A 20,139-nucleotide genomic window follows, 5' to 3' on the forward strand; every position below is an offset into this window, starting at 1 on the left:
TGCTTGTCACTTAACTGCCTCTGGTCATAATTTGCTTTAATTATATGGGAAAGATCTGTATGAATATATATAATATATATATGTTCAACAGAAGAAAGAAAATCACACAATTTGGAACAGCATTAGGTTGAGTAAATGTTGACAGAATATTTATTTTTAGGGGAACTAATGCTTTAATAAAAACAATACTTGAAATATTACTCAGAAAGTCTCTTGAACCTGCTGCATTACAATCTGTCATATCCTAATTAGAGCCAAGAGAAAATGGCTTCTTCACACTCTCAGTTAGGTAGTAGCTGTTCGCAGAGCACCCACGCTTGTAACATTCACATCTATTGCCAACATAGGACCAGATAAAGATAAAGACTGCTCAGTTAATTGAATCCAAAACAGAACTGTAGGCAGTTTCCAAACTACTAAACACAACAATATTTGTTTATGTAAGCACATAGTGAAGTAACAAAAAGTTCATCTCACAACCCCCCTCATTTTGGCAGTGCTGAATCAGGCATACAACAAAACAATGGCGGAGACTTGTTTAAAAAAAAAAAAACGGGCCCTTTAATACTGTATGTCACAACAAAATGTCATATGTTCTGTGTTGTGTGAAGTACATTGCCACATAGCAATGACGCACATTTTTGGCTGGATGTCATACACATGCCTTGACCTTTCTCCAGCCCGGGTGTTATAATGGGCAGCAAACAAAGGATGGCCGAGCATACCATTTCCAATTTGTGCCTTGTTCTTCTGGCATAAAATTCCCTTGCAGAGCACTGCAATGAGATGACACTTTCATAAGTGAAGTATTAACACCCCCAAAATTGATGCAAATATAGCCACAAGCACTAATAATAGAACATTCATTCTTAAAACAGCACACAAGGTAAATTCATTTGCATGCAACGTAAAAGTAAAATAGCCATTTTCCTTCTATTTTGACCACAATTTGGATGAAATTTCTTTAAGTCCTTATCAGCAATTCAATCTTTTTAATCTTCCCTTGTATAAAGAGAGGTAAAACACATCGGGATGGTTTGACTGTACTGCCGCTGGGTATAAATCAACACTGGCAAAAGGACAACAGTAATCACATTCACCTAATCTCCCATGACAGATTCAGGACATGCTTTTCATTATAGCAAAAGTGGATAACTGAGCTATAAGCACTGTTTCAGAGTTTACTCAAATCCTGCTCAAACTAACAAGGAGATTCTTGTTCCTGAGCAGTTGGTGTATTTGCTCAGATTTAGGGCATGAAAAGGTATATTGAATTTTGACTGCATTTTGATACATCTTTCTTTCTTTTTTTTAAATCTTAGATTTAGTTTCTCTGCAGCTGTACTGTTTTGTCTAATTATTCCTTTTTACCAGTCACTAGTTTACTAATCTACTGATGATATAAAACTGCAACAGTGCAAGCAGCGTGTGCACAATGAGTGTGCATGTGAAGTTTTAGCTCAAAATTCCCCACAGATAATTTTTTATAGCATGTTAAATTTGTCACTTTTTGAAGGTCCCTTTAAATGCAAATGAGCCACTGCTCCCAAGAAGAGGGCGGAGTTTCAAGAGCTTGTGTTAGCACGTAGTGTTAGCAGTTCCGATTAACTCGTGTAGACTCACTGAAAATGTCAGAAACTGTTCAGCCGTTTATGTTCAAACTGGAGTCGGACAATGACGGAGAGACTCAAGAAGTGACAACATGATGTAGAATGCAACAGGACGTTTCTGAATGGTTGTTGATGAATTTATGTAGCTGATGTGGAATTAACTATCTTAAAGTCGTTGATTGGCATATTCTCTAATGATAATCTATAACTCGCTCATGTGGGAACTGTTGAAAGATCCCACAGAGCCAGAGAATATATGCTGCATGAAGATAGAACAGGTATAGATTAATTAAATTATGGTTATAACTTATGTTGTCATCTTGCTTGTATGACAATACAACTTGTATTGCAATAACATGGCCTCAACCTTTGTTGTGTGTTCTTAGGGGTGGGGTTTATGTAAATTTGAGGGGTTAGTGATGTCACTAACCTGGGAAAAAGCTTGTTGTAGTCTCTACCAGCCGTTTGTTGTGGTCCTTAAAAAGCGATTTCTTTAAAATAAAATATCTCCCTTTGCATTGAACTTTGAGCGTCATAACTTTACAGATGTTGTTTATGCTCAAGCAGCAACATTACACACTAACTAAAGTTAAAAAGGTGAAATCATAATCAACCACCCCTTTAAAGTCACCATAATATCATCATTGACATTTTTTTTTTTTTATGGAATATTCCAGTATTTAATATAAATGATTTATCTGTGCACATAATTTTTTATTTTTAAATCATGTGCCCGATCAATAATTACAGCAAATTGAGTGGGAAATCAATTAAATATAATGTACATTAATTAACATTACTATACATTTATAATCTTTGATTTCTTAAGACTTCAATTTTGGTTTCAGTAATATGGCATTCTGAATAATGTGACTGAATACATTTAAAAAGACATTTTAAATTACATTTTTTTTGCCATATTGTCATCCAGCATGATAAACATGCCAAATTCATAATCACACACCCTACGTCTTTTATGACGGGCACTTGCTTGTAAAGTTATGTTTATGGTCAGTGTAACATATTATGTTCATTCTTCAGTAGCGTGCAGCATAGCAATATTTGAAAGTCATACTTGTGTGGAATAGATTTACAATAAATATTGTATGTCACAAAGAGCAAGGGGAGTGTGGGAATGATTCATATAAATTGTGGCATGTGGTGGCACAGCTGATGAACTGGCACCAACATAGGGTAATGTCTGAAAGCATATTTTACAGTGGCCTGTCATTCCCTTATAGCCCTTTAAAACAAGTCAGATCCATGTTTGTGACAGCTGAAGACTGCTGGCCAAATGGAAATTATGCCTAGTCACACTATACAGTCACAATGATCTGAGCACAAAATAGTTAAAGTGATAAGGCAATACTAACAAAATACATTTTCAGGACAGTAAAGAAAAGAAAAAAAGATTGCCACAATTTATAAATAGTTGAAGGTCTAAGGCTTAACCAAAGATTCAGAACAAAAACTATACAGGCGTTTGAAGTTATTTGTTTATGCATAATAGTGGATTTTGTAGAATTAAGACCTGAGGAGATGCTGTCAATTCTAATGACTTCCTCTGATGGTGCTAGATGAAGATAAGAATGTTTTCATTTTGAAAGCAAAACATGGATTTCTTATTAACTGATACTATAATCTCATTCAGCAATGACAATTGGTTTGACATTAGAGTGTTTTCAGCATGACTTAAAAAAGCGAAAGTCTTCTTGCCTATGGCTGATTTACAATTTGAAATTCACAGTGTCAAGTCCAATTTATCCTCCCTAATATGTTTTTTTTTTTTTTTTTTTTTAATAATAATGGCAGCATGATTATAACAACTTCATAATAAACAAGCATATTAAAACTTGTTGCAGGATGGAGATAAACATTATAAAATGTGAGCTTCCTTTGCTGCATGCTCAAGACAGAAATCCTACTGCAGAATATAATTACGTGGCTGTAACTAATAATTACGGAAGCCACATTGTATCTAATCTATAAATTCTATAACAGCCTTAAGAAAAGAAAATCAAACCCATGTCTCGGAATGTGGTTTTGATTAGGTCAGGGAATTAATTTCAGTTGTACACAGTGCCACACGATCTAACCTCTGGGGAAAGGAGTGCTAATGACACTAGCTGATGTGATTATTTTTCTTGCAGCAGAGTGTACCTCTAATCATTAAGCCCACTACAAACCATCTCAAATTAATCTCTTGGACAGGTGGCTAAACTTATGATCCGGTCCGGTTGCATTTTCTCAAGGGAAATTGTTGTAACAAAAGTATTTCCCATGAACACACAAAGTTACAGCCAAGATGTTACATTTGGCAAGAATATGTAATTCTATGCTTGATAATTAAGAACTGTCACATAGGGGCGGGAGAAAAAAAATCAGTGCATCGTGATTCTCTCTCCAACGACTGGATCAATTCTGAGAATTTTAAAATTGATTCTGAGCTTAGTTTTTAACCGCCGATGAGCGTTTTACAAACACGTTTACTTCCTATTCCTCACACGGCACTTGAACCTTTCATGAAATAATCTTTCATAAAGTTCGGAAAAGTTGACGTGAATTACAAGGACATTCGTGGGCTTCATTGAACAGGATGCGCTGTGAGAAACATGCACTATATGTGCGGTCTTGCCCGCTGGTATTTTCCTTACAAATGCTATATGAATGCATCATTTATGTCATTTGGAATGCAATACGCATATATATAGCATTAAAAATATAAACTCGCTGTCAGAAGGCTGCTTTCAATTGTGCGCTAATGCATGTGACTGTGCAACTCCATGTAGATGGTTAAATTCTTGCATCTCAAATGATTTTATGATGCAAAATGAATGTAAACAGTCAGTTATTTCTTAAGGGATTAAAGAGACAGGACAAACCACATCTTATATTTCAAAAGAAATCTGTGCATTAATGTGAATACAGCTCATTAGATCTCTCGCTCTCTATGATATCATCAGTAATAAACAAAAGTAAAGCTGAGAAAGAGAAAAATCCCTCACAGCTCTAGAATGGAAAACATTTAGATACTCTTAAAAGTGCCCTTGATTCAAAAATTGAATTTACCTCGGCATAGTTAAATAACAAGAGTTCAGTACATGGAAAAGTCATACAGTGAGTCTCAAACTCCATTGTTTCCTCCTTCTTATATAAATCTCATTTGTTTAAAAGACCTCCGAAGAACAGGCGAATCTCAACATAACACCGACTGTTACGTAACAGTCGGGGTGTACGCCCCAATATTTGCATAATGCCAGCCCATGATGTTCCCAACATTATAAAAGGCAATAGACAAGGGCAGCCAGTTAACGCCTGGAGCTGCACACAGCCGAATCATCAGACTAGGTAAGCAAGAACAACAGCGAAAAATGGCAGATGGAGCAATAATAACTGACATAATCCATGATAGCATGATATTTTTACTGATATTTGTAAATTGTCTTTCTAAATGTTTCGTTAGCATGTTGCTAATGTACTGTTAAATGAGGTTAAAGTTACCATCGTTTCTTACTATATTCACAGAGACAAGAGCCGTCGCTATTTTCATTTTTTAAACACTTGCAGTCTGTATAATTCATAAACACAACTTCATTCTTTATAAATCTCTCCAACAGTGTAGCATTAGCCGTTAGCCACGGAGCACAGCCTCAAATTCACTCCGAATAAAACTTTAACATCCAAATAAATACTTTACTCACATAATTCGAAGCATGCATGCAGTATGCATGACGAACATCTTGTAAAGATCCATTTGAGGGTTATATTAGCTGTGTGAACTTTGTAATAGGCTGTAATATAGTCGACAGCTGGTGTGGCAGGGAGCACGCAATTTAAGGGGGCGGCGCCGAGTGTAAATCAGTGCATTGTTAATGATGCCCCAAAATAGGCAGTTAAAAAAATTAATTTAAAAAAATCTATGGGGTATTTTGAGCTGAAACTTCACAGACACATTCTGGGGACACCTTAGGGCACCTTTAAAGCCCCGATATACTTCAAACGAAATCGAAGAACGAACCGATGTGACGTCATTTCAGACAAAATCAGGACAAAAAACGAACTCTCGGGAAAAGTTCGCTCCAGCTGCAAAAGACCTTCTTACTACTATTGGCCCGTGACGATAACATAATAGGAGCTGTGAGCTGAGGCTCCGCCTTCTTTCATGTGTAACGCTTCTCTGACTCGTTTTCATCCGTCGAGGTAATATCTCCATGGGTAAAAACATGGATAGCCGCTTTATTATAGTAGAAAATAAAGTTGTGCTTCTGATGAAATGAGGCACAGACACTGTTTTTCATGTTTGATACTGTAAAGCTGCTTGCTTTTAAGCAATTTATTGAATAAAATGCCATATAAATAAACGTGACATGATTTTACTGGAGTGCTAATTTGCAGAGTTAGTGCTAGCATACCCATGTTGTTATGATCAGATGCTTTTCTTATGCTTTCTATAATAAAAATGCTTGCCGTTTTCTCATTCATTGTGTTATTTTGTTACTGAGAGAAAAGCATGCAGCACATTTACATATTCATTTAAATGCCACTCTCAGCAGTGTGGGCGACATCAGATGTTCGATAACAGTATATCGCTGCTCATGTATTTCGAACTTCGTTTTACCCCTAAACGAAGAACGAAAAAGACCCGTCGCCATCTGTCAGCTCTCTTTGTTGAATCGCCATTTGCCGTGTTGTGGAATTTCTGAGAAGTGATGTACCGTAATCTGGTGATTATCATTGTCTGTCAGTGCAGTGTGAATTGGCCTTTATACAACAATTCAATAAACAAGAAACCAATTGTGAGAAATTTACATTTTAAATACAATATTGCCGTGTACCTTGACTTTTTTTGCTCCTCCAGTTCCAAAATAGACCAAAGCAAAACAACAGTTGTGTCTACAGTTACGTGAGTGTTTTGAACGAATCAATTCAATTAACGATTAACTGCCTCACTCATTTGTTTCTGAACAAATAGGTTGAGTTAATGATTCAATGACTCAATCTATTCTGCACACAATTTATGTGCAGTGCATTCAGTAGTTGCATGCTTTAGCTTATTCATCACAAAAAAGTATCAAATATTTATAGAAGACTTGAAGTTGAATGGGAGGTCTCAAATTTAAAATGAGCTTTCCTGGATTAGACCGGCTTCTACATGCAGACCTTTTAGACATCAAGTTCTGTTAAATTCAGACATCTTCATGTTGGTGTTACGTTACATTAGTCTATCTAATGTACTGGTGTATCACAAATTACAATGCATTGTCAGAGAGGATGTGGGTTTAGTCACCTTCAAATTTCTTCAAAACATCTTTGTAAACCGCTGAAGTCATCTCCTATATTGAAGTGTCTAATAATCTCTTGGCAGAAAATTCTGCTAAATTAAATTACAGCAGGAGACAGTGAAACTTTCAGTATTATGGTCATTTGTTCAAAAGGAATGGAGGATATATCTGTTGAATAGGGTGAAGCAAAAAAACATTTTGTAAACATTTTTTTTTTTTTGACACAAACCAAACCACCAGTATTTTTTATGCATGCAATACACTGCTTTTAAAGCACAACAGCAACAAAACTTTTTGCACTGAGAAAAGTCCTATTTATTTATTTATTTAGGCCCAGTAATGCCCCAACACGTTTGACTGCTCTCTCTCCCCAAGACTAAATGAGCTTCAAAAATTCATAGAATATTGATCAGCTGGCAAAGTCAAACACGATATCTAAGATCACAAAGACTTGGGGCGAGATGCACTATCAGCTAGAAATAGTTGTGTCACACTGAGTACATAAGAGAGCTTCAGATGAGACACGGATGAGGCCAAGTCAATGGTGTCTGCTATCAGGCCTGATTTGGAAGGTCATCTGTGGGTTGGTTAAATGACGGAGAAAACAACAACTCCCTGGCTGACTTCTGTCATGTCAACTCTTCTGATGTGCATTTAAAATGATTACTTTTTCTAGCCAGGAGACAGAGACAATTAAACGATCTAATTCTACGTTCCACTGGGAGGTTTAGAGCTGCTTTCTGTAAACAGACATTTTCACCTTAATCATTTGCATTGCTCGGTTTTACAACTCTGTTAGGTGAATTGCTTATTTTTGGCATGTCATGGCACATTTGTTACCTTCTCCAAGCTGCAGAACTTACAATCTGCTTGATTTGTTCTTCAACATCATGCTCTGTCTTGAGCCGTGGCACTATAATTTTGTACAGATTTCCTCAGTAGGTCCTCAGTAAAAAAATGGGTGCATTATTTTGCAGTGGCAGAATAAATGAATCTTGCAGAATGGATCAAAAATGATTTGTGTCACTTTCAGGCAGTGAAAATACACAATCGGCTGTAAATTACAACACTCCATATGTTATCAGCAACTGTGCAAAATGCAAGTTGTTGGATGCATGCAAAACACACAATCAATGCAAAAGTAATTCATGAATCAGCTAGGCACTTCCAAGAGGGTGTAATTTCCATTTCAATATGTGATTGCGAAGGCTGTTGAGTGAATTGGATGGTTATTTTGTCTGTTCCGTGTTATACTTTCGTCTCCAGACCAATTGTTGGGGAATAAAGATTTCAGAATCCCAGACTTGAGCCAACAAATGCTGCAGTGAAATAATTTAGTGTTGCCATAATAAAGATATAGGCCCAATAATACATTAATTGATCAGAGCTTTTAAAAATGCTGTTTGATATACATTTATGCAACTAATTATATAATAATAATAATAAAGTTTTTAAAGTCTTTAAGATTAAAAAAAAAAGCATACGCTCAAGTATTCTGCACACAATTTATGTGCAGTGCATTCAGTTGTACTCAGTTCTATTCAGTACACTCATAAAATGCACGGACATTTACATAAACTTGAAAAGCAAAACGACACATTTGATTTTTAATACACTTTTAAATATCATGCAATGCATATGGATGAAGCTATAGCATGCAAAAGATGGGCAAAACTGTGCTCTCAAACCACTGTTCTCTGGGGAATGTGAGCCACACATGCACAGAGGCAAAGAGAATATTTGCATGCATAGTACAACTCAGGGCTCTTGAAATGTTTAAAACTTCCCTTGATGTGCACGATACAACTATTGTCCCATCGGAAAGAACCAAAGGTGTACCTTTGTCATACTGCTGTCAGAGCACAATGAAGGAAAGGACTGTTTGATTTGGCTGTAGTGCTTATGCAAAGGAACAGGTTTCTCTGAAGAGGCTTTTATCTGATTCCCTATAGCAGACGGAGATTAGAGACTTGACTCATTTGAGGACTGCTTCCAATGCATAAGAAAGAAAAGAGGAGGGGCAATTGACACAGCAACGCCAGCCCAATTAATTTTACTCCGAAGATATTCACCATGAGTTGAGCAACTGTGTCACCGCTACACGAAAAGAAAGCCTGCAGACAAACTTACAGCTAGCTGATGCTCGGTGATACTCAGGAACTCCAACTCATGCCAGCATATGAAATGCATTATCTTCGAAAGTATAAGTGTGCTTGGGTATCTTCAAGTAAACTCGAGGCATTGGGTCTTCAAGCAATTATTTTTTATGTGTTTTCTGAAATGCTTAGGCATTCAAAAACAGTCAATGATGTGATATTAAAGAGCATGTAATTTAGCAGCTGAGGGACTTTTGAGCGTGAACGAGGCCTGGCGACAATACCATGGCAAAGGCTGTGCTGTCTCTTCCATTTAATTTTCCAATCCACTTCCTCCACGTAGTTAGGAGAAGTGAGTTTTGTTCTGGTTTGATACACCGTCTAATGAGAGGTACTAAGAGCTTGTTGAAATTGTTCTTTGGTAATGCATTCTGAAGTCTCAGAATGATGAATATTTCTGCTATCTTCTCGCACTGTGTTTAATATATTCCAGAGCTCCTGACTTCTGCTCTCTTTCAACTTTTTAAATCAGCACACTCTAACTAGTATGAGAGATTTTACCATAAAATCCTTTTGAAGGCACGGGAGTGGGATGTGAATGTCTTGAGCTGGATATTTGAGCCTTGCATTGGTCTTTTTTTTTTTTTTTTTTGGGTTGTTGCCACAGTATTGCAAGCAGAAATGACATTCCTGGGGTGTAAAATATTATGAATGTGACATATTCATGTGAATGGAAAAATATGATAATCATTATTTCAAGTAGGCTATTCCATACACAATATGTTGAAGGTTTTTATGTAGAAAGTCTCTCTTGTTGCATTGATTTACTGAAGATTACAGCAATGCCATTCATTTCCATTACAATTAAAAAAAAAAGAAGAAAAAAAAAAAAGAAGAAGAAACTTGACTTTGCACCAGTACAATAAATAAGAAATTCACAAAGAATAAACAAAGCTGCTATTTAAAGGACTCTTAAATACATCTGTGAACATGAAGTGGTAGTTATGGTTTTATATTTGTGTTTTACAAAAAGAAACTTGTTTTATGATCTTCTGGTGCCTTTATGTTTTATTGGAGGTTTTAATTAAAATGATTTCAGCTTTTATCTTGTGTTGTAAGAAAGTCACATTAGTTTCGAAAAGTTTTGAAGAACATTCAAAGTTACTACTTTTCAAAAGTTTTAAGTACATGTATGATTTTTTTTTTTTACCCTTGTTTCAGACCAGTACTTTTAACAAAAATCTATCATAAAAATGTAATTTAAATACATCATATAATATTTAAAAAGCTAAATAAAAATAAACCACTTTAATATTTGTATGAAAATTCTTTTTTTTTTTTTTTGAATTATGACTATCCCACCATTTTCATCATTCATCACTGACCAACATTTTGCTCCTAATAAAGTTTTTTCTCAATTGTTTTGGTCAGTGTCAGTGAAGAGTGCACTTGAAATATGATAAATAATGTGTGAATAAGAGAAAAAAATATAAAAAATATTATTATTTCAAATCAATCAATCAATCAATCAATCAATCAATCAATCGTGTGTATTTAGGATCAGAGTTGCCAGGTGTTCACAACAAAACCCACCCAATTTCTACTCAAAACTAGCCCAAAACCAGCCCAATCATATTTCAGGGGGGTAAAATCACCTTTTGGCAGGGTTCCCCTAAAATTCGCATTCCATGAGCTAAATATCATGTTATTTGGGGTCGCGTCAACCCGCAGACATGAAAAATAACCCCGAGGCAACAGTGTTAAAGTAGCCCAATTCTGCTGGAAAACTGCAGACTTGGCAACACTGTTTAGAATACCTAAAAATCTATGAAAATTAGCCTTTGCAAGACAGAAGAGTCAGACATTTTAATCCAAATAATGTTAAAAATGTCATTTCCACCACAAAATGCTATTAAATACAATACATAACACGACAAAAATGACTGAATTCTCCTGTGTTACTTGTATGTCTACTCATTAGATAAACTAGTGTGAATGTGAAAAAGTATTTTAAGAGAATTTATTTTCCACACACACAAATGTTTCCATAGTTGATGCACCTACATGTGAACAAAATCTGCACGTCTACCTAAAAATGCCAACCATTTTTTTCCCTTTTTTTTTTTTTTTTTTTTAGAAGGTAATGTTCACTCATTCCTATCAGCAAGATACAGTTAGCCGCTTTATCTGCTTCCCCACCACCCCAGGCTATGTGCATTTGTTTCACTGAGCCCTGTCTAAGCTTTGAATTCTGGAATTGTGTTTGCACCTTGATGTCTGATTGGATCTTTACAAATGCATGTATATGCAAATGCAGCAATATCAGTCTTTGCTCCAGGCAAAATAAATAGACAGTGGTTGCATCCTAAGAAAGGGGTGCCAAATGTTCTCGCTGTGAGATCGGCGCTTGGAGAAAGTTAAATCTCTTTACTTCTCCTGCTGACACGTTAGACCGTACATTGTGTATTTTCTCGGAAGGGAAAATCGATAATGTGTGTCAATTTCATCAAACATATATCCACAAGAGCCTACATCTTATTCACTGTGTTTCAGCGGGAGCAGAGTTGAGGTGAGCAAGACATATTTCCTAAACATCGTCTTGAAAATGGTTCCATGTATCACGCAGTGGCTCTAGTCTAATCTAGTTTAGAAGCACGATGAAGGCAGTGTGATGTTAAACGTAATCTGGGAATGAAAACAAAGGTTAAGATGAACAATATACAGAGATAAGAATGTTATTTGTTTTGTGAATATTTCAGATTTTTGGGAAAAGTAAAAACAAACTGCTAAGGTGAATTTCACAGCACTGTCTAAAGCTTATCTCCAATTTTAAAAGCCCTTTTCAGAAATTCTTGTTAACTGAAGTCTTGTTGACACAAACTTTTACTGACGACAAGCAGAACTCCTCTGTAGTCACTGAAGCAGAATGTTAAGTGATCAAAGCTGTGTGGTTGAAGCATTTCATTTTAGTGCACACAGAGAAAAAATAAGTCAAAATACAATTTGCTACAGTACATTTAAGATATACAGTCAAGCTATAAAGTACTCTGATCTTGGTAGTAATGCAAATACATATAATGAGACTGATTACTGAAACTCTCATTTGTAGAGTTTTCACTGCATGGAGTGCTGCTGATAGCATTGCTTTTTTTTTTTTTTTTTGCACACTATCTGCATTGTATTAACACTGAATTCACTAAAGAAATTATGCAAATCACATAACTCCAAAAGCAATGCCAAAACTGCATTGACAGTTCACAGTGTTGGTGGTGCTTGAGATGAAAAAAAGACAAAAAAATAATAAGCTTGCTGATTAAGAATATGGGAAAATGTATTTAAATGTAAAATGTTTTCATATATTTAAAAATGTTACCTTGCAATAACTAAAGAAAAATTCTCTTTTTGCTCTCATCTTCACTGTATATTGTCAGCAACTCGTCCAAACATGCCTACTTTTTAGTAGTTGACAAGCAATACTCACATACTCATGTTAATAAGTAGTATGTCCAAAATGCACAGTATTCATAAAACAGTAGGCGAAATTTAGCAATTTTGCTCAGTAAGCAATTGGGCGCAGCTAGTGTCTGTTGAGCTAATGCCTGTCAAGATGAATAATGGCCCAAAGTAATTTGCTGAAATCAAAATGCGGATGCTAAAAAGGAAAACACTAGCCAATGGGATTACCACTTGAGAGTAGTCTATTTATTGACCAACAAAAACCTGGTCTAAAGTCAATGGCGCAGTATTTTTTTGTTATTTAAAGAGCGCGTTAGTAATATGCGCCTATAACGCGTGTACACTCTGCTTGTTACACACACAAGGACACCCAGCAGCACACAAACATGCCAAATATTAAAAATAAAAGGATTACAATGTAAATTAAAGCTGCAAGCAGCGATGAAAGGGCCCTCGCACCCGGGCTCACCGCCACCCGTTGGCCTTAGGAAAACAGTGAACGGTGGTCGACATGCATGTAAGCGAATGAATACAGGAGAATTATGCCACTAAGTCATTTCGAATTGCCACACTTCCTGCTGCCAACAGGTGGCGCTTTGACCATAACCAAATATTGCGATATAGATGTGTTCAGGCCAGGACTGTTATCAAACACGTGAAGCTTGGAGCAGATCGGACATCATATGCCTGAGTTACAACAACTTCCTGTTTCATGGCGTTAATCGCATACATTAGCACTTAGCCAAGTGTTGCATGATTTAACGTGTTTCTAGTATGTTTGGTACTTTGTGGCATATTGAAATGTGGTTCTGGGAGGGAATTACAGTGTAAAGCATGCCATTTCCTGTTGCCAGCAGGTGGCGCTATGACTAACTGAATATTGGCATATAGATATGTTCAGGCCAGGACTCTTATCACACATGTGAAGTTTGGGGCAGATCAGACATTGTATGCCTGAGTTACAACAGCTTCCTTTTTCATGGCGGAACAACAGACCAGACTTTGTCATGCCGCCACGGGCACGCCCTTCAGCGAAAACTCTAGATCTTCGCAATTTAACGTCACAAAGGCCTTTAGATTAGACTGACAAAAAATGACATTGATCTGATTAAATCTCTAGGAGGAGTTAATCACAGTGTAAAACATGTCATTTCCTGTTGCCCCCAGGTGGCGCTATGACTGTAACTGAATATTGTTATGAAGATGTCTTCAGGTCAGGACTCTAATAAAACATATGAAGTTTGTGGCAGATCAGACATTGTATGCCCGAGTTACAACAACTTCCTGTTTCATGGTGAAACATTGAACTTTGCCAGGCCGCCACGGACACGCCTTTCAACAAAAACTCTAGATCTTCGCAATTTAGCGTCTCAAAGGCCTTTAGATTAGACTGACCAAATATGATGTTGATCTGATTAAAGCTCTAGGAGGAGTTCATTAAAGTACAACGCCTGGAAATGGCAAAAACTGCACAAATTTTGCAAAGAAAATTCAAAATATCTCACTTCCTGTTGGTTTTCAGATTTCACTCCAAGAGACTTTTTTTGTAAGTAATTGGGCTGTTAGATGTGTGTACCAAATTTCATACCTGTACGTGAAACGTAGTGTCAGGGGCACTTCGTTGAAATTTTTTATGTGGCGCTATCGAGCCATTTTGCCACACTTAATTCTGAAACCCATATCAGACGTAAATTTTCACCACTTCTGACGTATCTGCAAAGTTTCATGAGTTTTCGAGTATGTTTCGGCCCTCAAAAAAGTGATTCACCTTACATGGCGAAACATCAGACTTTGTCGGTCACCACAGACATGCCCTTCAGCGAAAACTCTAGATCTTCGCAATTTAACGTCTCAAAGGCCTTTAGATTAGACTGACCAAATATGATGTTGATCTGATTAAAGCTCTAGGAGGAGTTCGTTAAAGTACAACATGTGGAAATGGCAAAAACTGCCAACATTTTGTAGAGAAAATTCAAAATATCTCACTTCCTGTTGGGTTTACAAACTTTGCACCCCAGGGGCTTTTTTGTAGGTATTGGGCTGTTACATCTGTCTACCGAATTTCATAACTGTACGTGAAACGTAGCACGAAGGGTGCTTAATTGAAATTTTGTAGGTGGCGCTATCGAGCCATTTTGCCACACCTAATTCTGAAACCCATATCAGATGTAAATTTTCACCACTTCTGACGCGTGTGCAAAGTTTCATGAGATTTTGAGAACATTTAGGCCCTCAAAAATGTGATTCATTTTGGAGAAGAAGAAAATTTTGGCTGAGCAATTCCAATAGGGTCCTCACACCATCGGTGCTCGGGCCCTAAAAATGATTATTGTGTACATAAAGATAAAAATTATTTAGTGGAATCCGGCTTTTCCCGTAGATGGTCTGCTCGCACGCTTTAACCTTGTGCACAAGCAGATCTGTTTCCTCGCGTTCAGTTTTTCCGCTTGCAAATTCCACCATGTAAATAGCGAATCCGCCCTGCCACAAGCGCAACTGGCTTTTAAAGGGAATGGGAGATGAGACTCTGATTGGTTTATTGCACGTTACGCCCAAAACACACCCATCACTCATTAAGAAAATAGGAACAACCCTTTTAGACCATGCACCTGGTGCGTGTACCATTTTTCCCGTCCTTAAACTAGCAAAAGTGGATTTAGACACACCCTAAGCGCACTTGCATTAAACTATGCGCTTTGATTGTTAAAATAGGGCCCTACGAGAGCATTATTTTTAAATAATGATGTGCACAGATAAATATTTTATGATAAATACTGCAATATTCCATAAAAAATAATATCCATTTTGATTTCATGAATCGTTAATTTTGATTTAGATTTTCAATTTTGACTTTAAGCAGCCAAAACAGGCAAAAAGCCATAGGCGTTGTCCAAACTAATACGTTTTCGTTTGAAAATACATCTTTTTTCTCTCCGTTTTGACCTTCCGATCACACTGAGAGGGGTTTTTGTCCTGCAAAAATTGAGCTTTTTGAAAACGCACTCCCAAGTGGATAAATTTGAAAACGCCGTTTTCACGTTGTAGTGTGGACTGTGAAAATTTAGTGTTTTCCGACGTTTCAGTGTGGATGAAAAAAGCTTGAAAATGCTAGTGTGGATGGAGAGTGTTTTGAAACAAAGATTTTTTGTAAGAAATCTTCTAATATTACGTGTGCGAGTTCCTCTCCTTGTTGGACTTGAGCAAAATAAACATTTTAGTGGTTTGCAGGTGGTTTGCGCTGCAAGGGAAATTTTGCGCTGAAGTAACACAGACAAAAATGGCACAACATTTTAGTGAATCAGGCCCTTAAATCGGCACATCCAAGAAACAGAATATCACGATCTGCAATCTGAGTTCGTCTTTACATCCGAGCTCACTCAGTGAATACAGAAAGGCTGATCTGTAAGATCTTCAAGCATTTGTCACAGACGTCTCTCGCGTTATAAGCAGCAATGATTATTCCGTAACACGTGCTATTAATCTACCTTGATGTGATAATTTGTTTCCGCTCTGTTTGGGGTTTTTAAGTGAACTTTGTCTCAGCGGGGTGGCTGTGCAGCTTACGACGACCAAACGAGCAAGAGGCAGCTGCTTTCCATTCACTCTGTCAAAACAATAGCGCTGTTAACAAAGCAGAGGGGGCTTCATGCATAGTGTGACAGCATTGCTTTTGACAAGTTGAGGAAAATTATTTGATTGATGAACAAAGTCATTTCCCACTTGTAATTAATACTAGTATGTGTGAAGTCCTTTTGAGAACAAGCGGCAATATTGTATTAATTCAGGGTTTCAGAAGAGGATGGGAATCCCAGAAGACAGAGGGGGCAGGATCTCATTTATCAAAGCACAGTCTAAATATCCATGACATTATTAATGGGTTCTTTGTTAAAATGAGGCAAAATGATTAAAGAGGTAGAGGAGGAATTATATCTGTTTGTACTTCACTATTTCAATTCATATCTGGAGTCATGCTCAACACATCTTCATGCCCCTTGCTTTCTACATCATTTTCTAGCCATTATAGAGCTATTTTGCCCCTCTGTCCAATGGCAAAGAATAGAGATATAATGGCCTAAATTGTATTCCTGATGATACAGTTGACCTGATTCAATTTACGAGACTAAATCTGACTTTCTCTCTCCCTCACACACACACACACACACACACACACACACACACACACACACACATTCGCGCACACACGTACAATGTGTTACAAACTAGTTCAACAACTTAACTTTTTCAATTACGGTTCTCCCACACAAGTAGCTGAAATAAGATGAACTGATTTTTCATCCTCAAGGACACTTCTATTTTCGATACAGATGTTTGTAGCTCTACCATGTATCAGAACTCTCACAATAAAGACATTTTATCTGTATATAAGACACTCACTCAGAACTTGACTTAAGATTGGAGACCTTGAAACGCAGTGTCATATGGATGGATGGATGGATGGATGGATGGATGGATGGATAGATAGATAGATAGATAGATAGATAGATAGATAGATAGATAGATAGATAGATAGATAGATAGATAGATAGATAGATAGATAGATAGATAGATTCTACTCAAAGAATCCTGAAAAAATGCATCACTGTTTCCAAAAAAAATAAAAAAATAAAAAATAGTAATAAATAACATTTGAAATAAATATTACAATAGAGTCCTTTTACATTGTACACTCTAAAAAATGCTAGTTTAAAAACAACCCAAGTTGGGTTAAAATTGGACAAACCCAGCGGTTGGGTTAAATGTTTGCACAACATGCTGGGCAGTTTCATTTAACTCAACTAATGTTTAAAAATGACTATATGGCTGGCATAAAATGAACCCAAAATAGATTGGAAATGAAAAATCAGATACATAGTTACCAGAGGCAACAATAATAATCAAAAGGTGAACATTTATTAATAAGCAATTTAATCAATGTTTATTGTTTAATTACTATTCATTAAACTTATTAATAAATGTTCATTTATTAAATATATTAATAAATGTTCATTTTCAACATACATTGGGCTCATTTTAAGCAAGCAATACAGTCATTTTTAAACAATAGCTGATACCCAGCACGTTGGGAAAACCTTTAACCCAACCACTGGGTTTGTCCATTTTAAACCCAACTTGGGTTACTACACAATATTACTGTATTTTTATCAAGTAAATGCAGCCTTGGTAAGCAAAAGAAACTTAGTCATGTAGATAGCAGTATAAATATATTCCCCATTTTGTGTGTATGTTTTTTGTTCTTGTCAAACTATACCTTAACATGGACCAGGAATCACATTTTATCCACATTATGTCGATGGGTCCAGGTCTTTTCAGCATGAAGTCAGCTCCTATGGTAACTGTATAATTTTGATGGCTTTGCAAAAGCCAGGTTGGTGCTATGAATCATTGATTATACATCATTTTAGTATGCCGCACTGCAGACGCCACATTGGGTTCAAATGGAGGAAAGGCAACCTGAAGTCCCTGATCAATATGAGCAAACCTGGGAGAAAGCTGTCAGGTTGAGGCGAAGGACTCCCTTCTGCTCCTCTGGGCAAAGGAGTAACCTTTTCAAAAGCAAGGTAATGAAGAAGCTCATCATTTTTAATGAGGAATTAGCGATCCATTGGAGAAAAAAAAAAAAAAAAAAAACTATCAAAGGAGCAGAAAGGAGACAGAACGAATGTCTGACTGATGCATGTTACTCATCATTGAAGTCAAGGCATATGGTGCCTTGGCATAAAAGTGTCAATCGATGCATTAAAAGATTATGTTAATTAGTGGGGTATCTTTTATTTCAATGTACTACAGTTAGTTTTGAGGTTTGAACAAGACTGGAAGGAAAAGGCAATTTTGTATTGAGGTAATCAAATTGCCACCTACCATGAAACCTCAGAAGCAGCCGCAGCTAAAACAGATGAGGACCTATTAAATTTTTCCACTGTCATACTTGAAAGAAAATCTAAACCGATCCGAGGAAATAGATATGTTATTTAATTTGACTGAATGCATCTCGTCTCACATTGTACAGAATATTTCATAAGAAAATGACAAATTGCTGCAATTGACAGAAACAGATTCATGGTTAATTAAAAATATAATTACATGCACTTAAGCCATTTAGAGTAAGATGAATGTGACATCATTAGGCAGACTTTGAAAACCAGATGTTCGCTAAATCAGTTTATACTGGCGACACAGTACAATAGATCTAGAGGTTCGTGTGGTTAAGGTACATCCGATCCCACAGTGTGCAATCAACTTTACCAGCAAAACGTCCAGCTCCCGCTTTGGAAACGCATAAATTGATGTGTCACTTCATATCTGCCTTGTTCTATACTCTATTGCTAATACAAAGGTAGACAGCAAATCCACTTATTTGAGGAAAATGCTATGCCTTTCAAATTTACCCTGTATTTGCTGACACATATGGCAGCAGTTACTTTGAACTTGTTTTTATTTGTAAAGGCAGCAGAGCGTCCGATGCCTGTCCTCCGACATGTGTCTCTGCTGGATGCTAATAATTATGGGTGCATTTTTCCCTTCCTCAATTAGCACCTGCTGTTTAATTTATAAGGATGATTTAACAACCGAACAAAAGTATGAGTCCAACCATAAACCGCTTACCATGGACAAAAACAAGGACATGCAGTTGTTGGAGACAAACAACAACTTTACACATTTGCCGTAGGTGGTGTGGCCGAGTTCAAAACGTAGAGGTCATTTATCTTCACCCATTAGGTTACCGCTAAAATGGCAAGCCTAAGTGCCTCTGTGCTGAAACATGGAATTCCACCGGGAAAAGCGAGCTGCGATCTATGCAAATGCCCCACAGAGATTAATAAAAATATGATTACCTTTCTGTTTTCTTAAAAGATAACACGGGCTGCACTAGCATGCTACTAAACATCCATTATCAATTCATTTGCATGCTGCAGTAGTCTTAGCGTTCTATTTCTGTAGTATACCCTTCTCGACACTTTAGCTGCTGCCTCTGCGCTCACTGACACCTCTGTTATTATTCTCTGTCAAACACACAGGGAATTTGACTCACACTGCTTTATTTCCTTCATAAAAACCAAACTGAATTATTCGAGTTTTGCTGCTTTTATGTTAAGTCCTAATGACAGGCCCCCTGTTTCCCCTGTTTCACTTTTACTGGCTGCCACATCGATAGAGCAGATCTGTGTTCTGGTATTGATGTAGCCTGTGCACCTTCAATACACAGGCTGAGGACTACACTGTTAAAGAGGACGTGCTTATTAGCACAACTTTTCATGGACATATTAAAGGAACATTCTGGGACCAGTCAAGGCCAATCAATAGCATTTGTGGCATAATGTTGATTATCACAAAAAATCTATTTACACTTGTCCCTTCTTTTCATTAAAAAAGAAAAAAGAAGTAAACATCTGGGGCCGGTTGCATAAACTGCAAAGACTAGTCTTACAAGTTAGTCATCAGATTTGTTTTTTCTTCAAGACTGTTCACAAAAGACAAAAAGGACTGGACTGCTGCTGAGTGGCCCAAAGTTATGTTCTCTGATGAAAGTAAATTTTGCATTTCCTTTGGAAATCAGGGTCCCAGAGTCTGGAGGAAGAGAGGAGAGGCACACAATCCACGTTGCTTGAGGTCCAATGTAAAGTTTCCACAGTCAGTGATGGTTTGGGGTGCCATGTCATCTGCTGGTGTTCGTCC

General features: G+C 36.9%; 1 long non-coding RNA gene across 1 annotated transcript in view; it reads right to left on the reverse strand.

The window, feature by feature from the left end:
* The window catches only part of LOC125259408, a 121,127-nt gene that overhangs the window by 65,606 nt on the left and 35,382 nt on the right, over window positions 1-20,139 (reverse strand). The gene's annotated exons all lie outside the window — the stretch shown is intronic.

Source organism: Megalobrama amblycephala, linkage group LG23 (assembly GCF_018812025.1).
Source record: "Megalobrama amblycephala isolate DHTTF-2021 linkage group LG23, ASM1881202v1, whole genome shotgun sequence".
Classification (NCBI taxonomy): Eukaryota; Metazoa; Chordata; class Actinopteri; order Cypriniformes; family Xenocyprididae; genus Megalobrama; species Megalobrama amblycephala.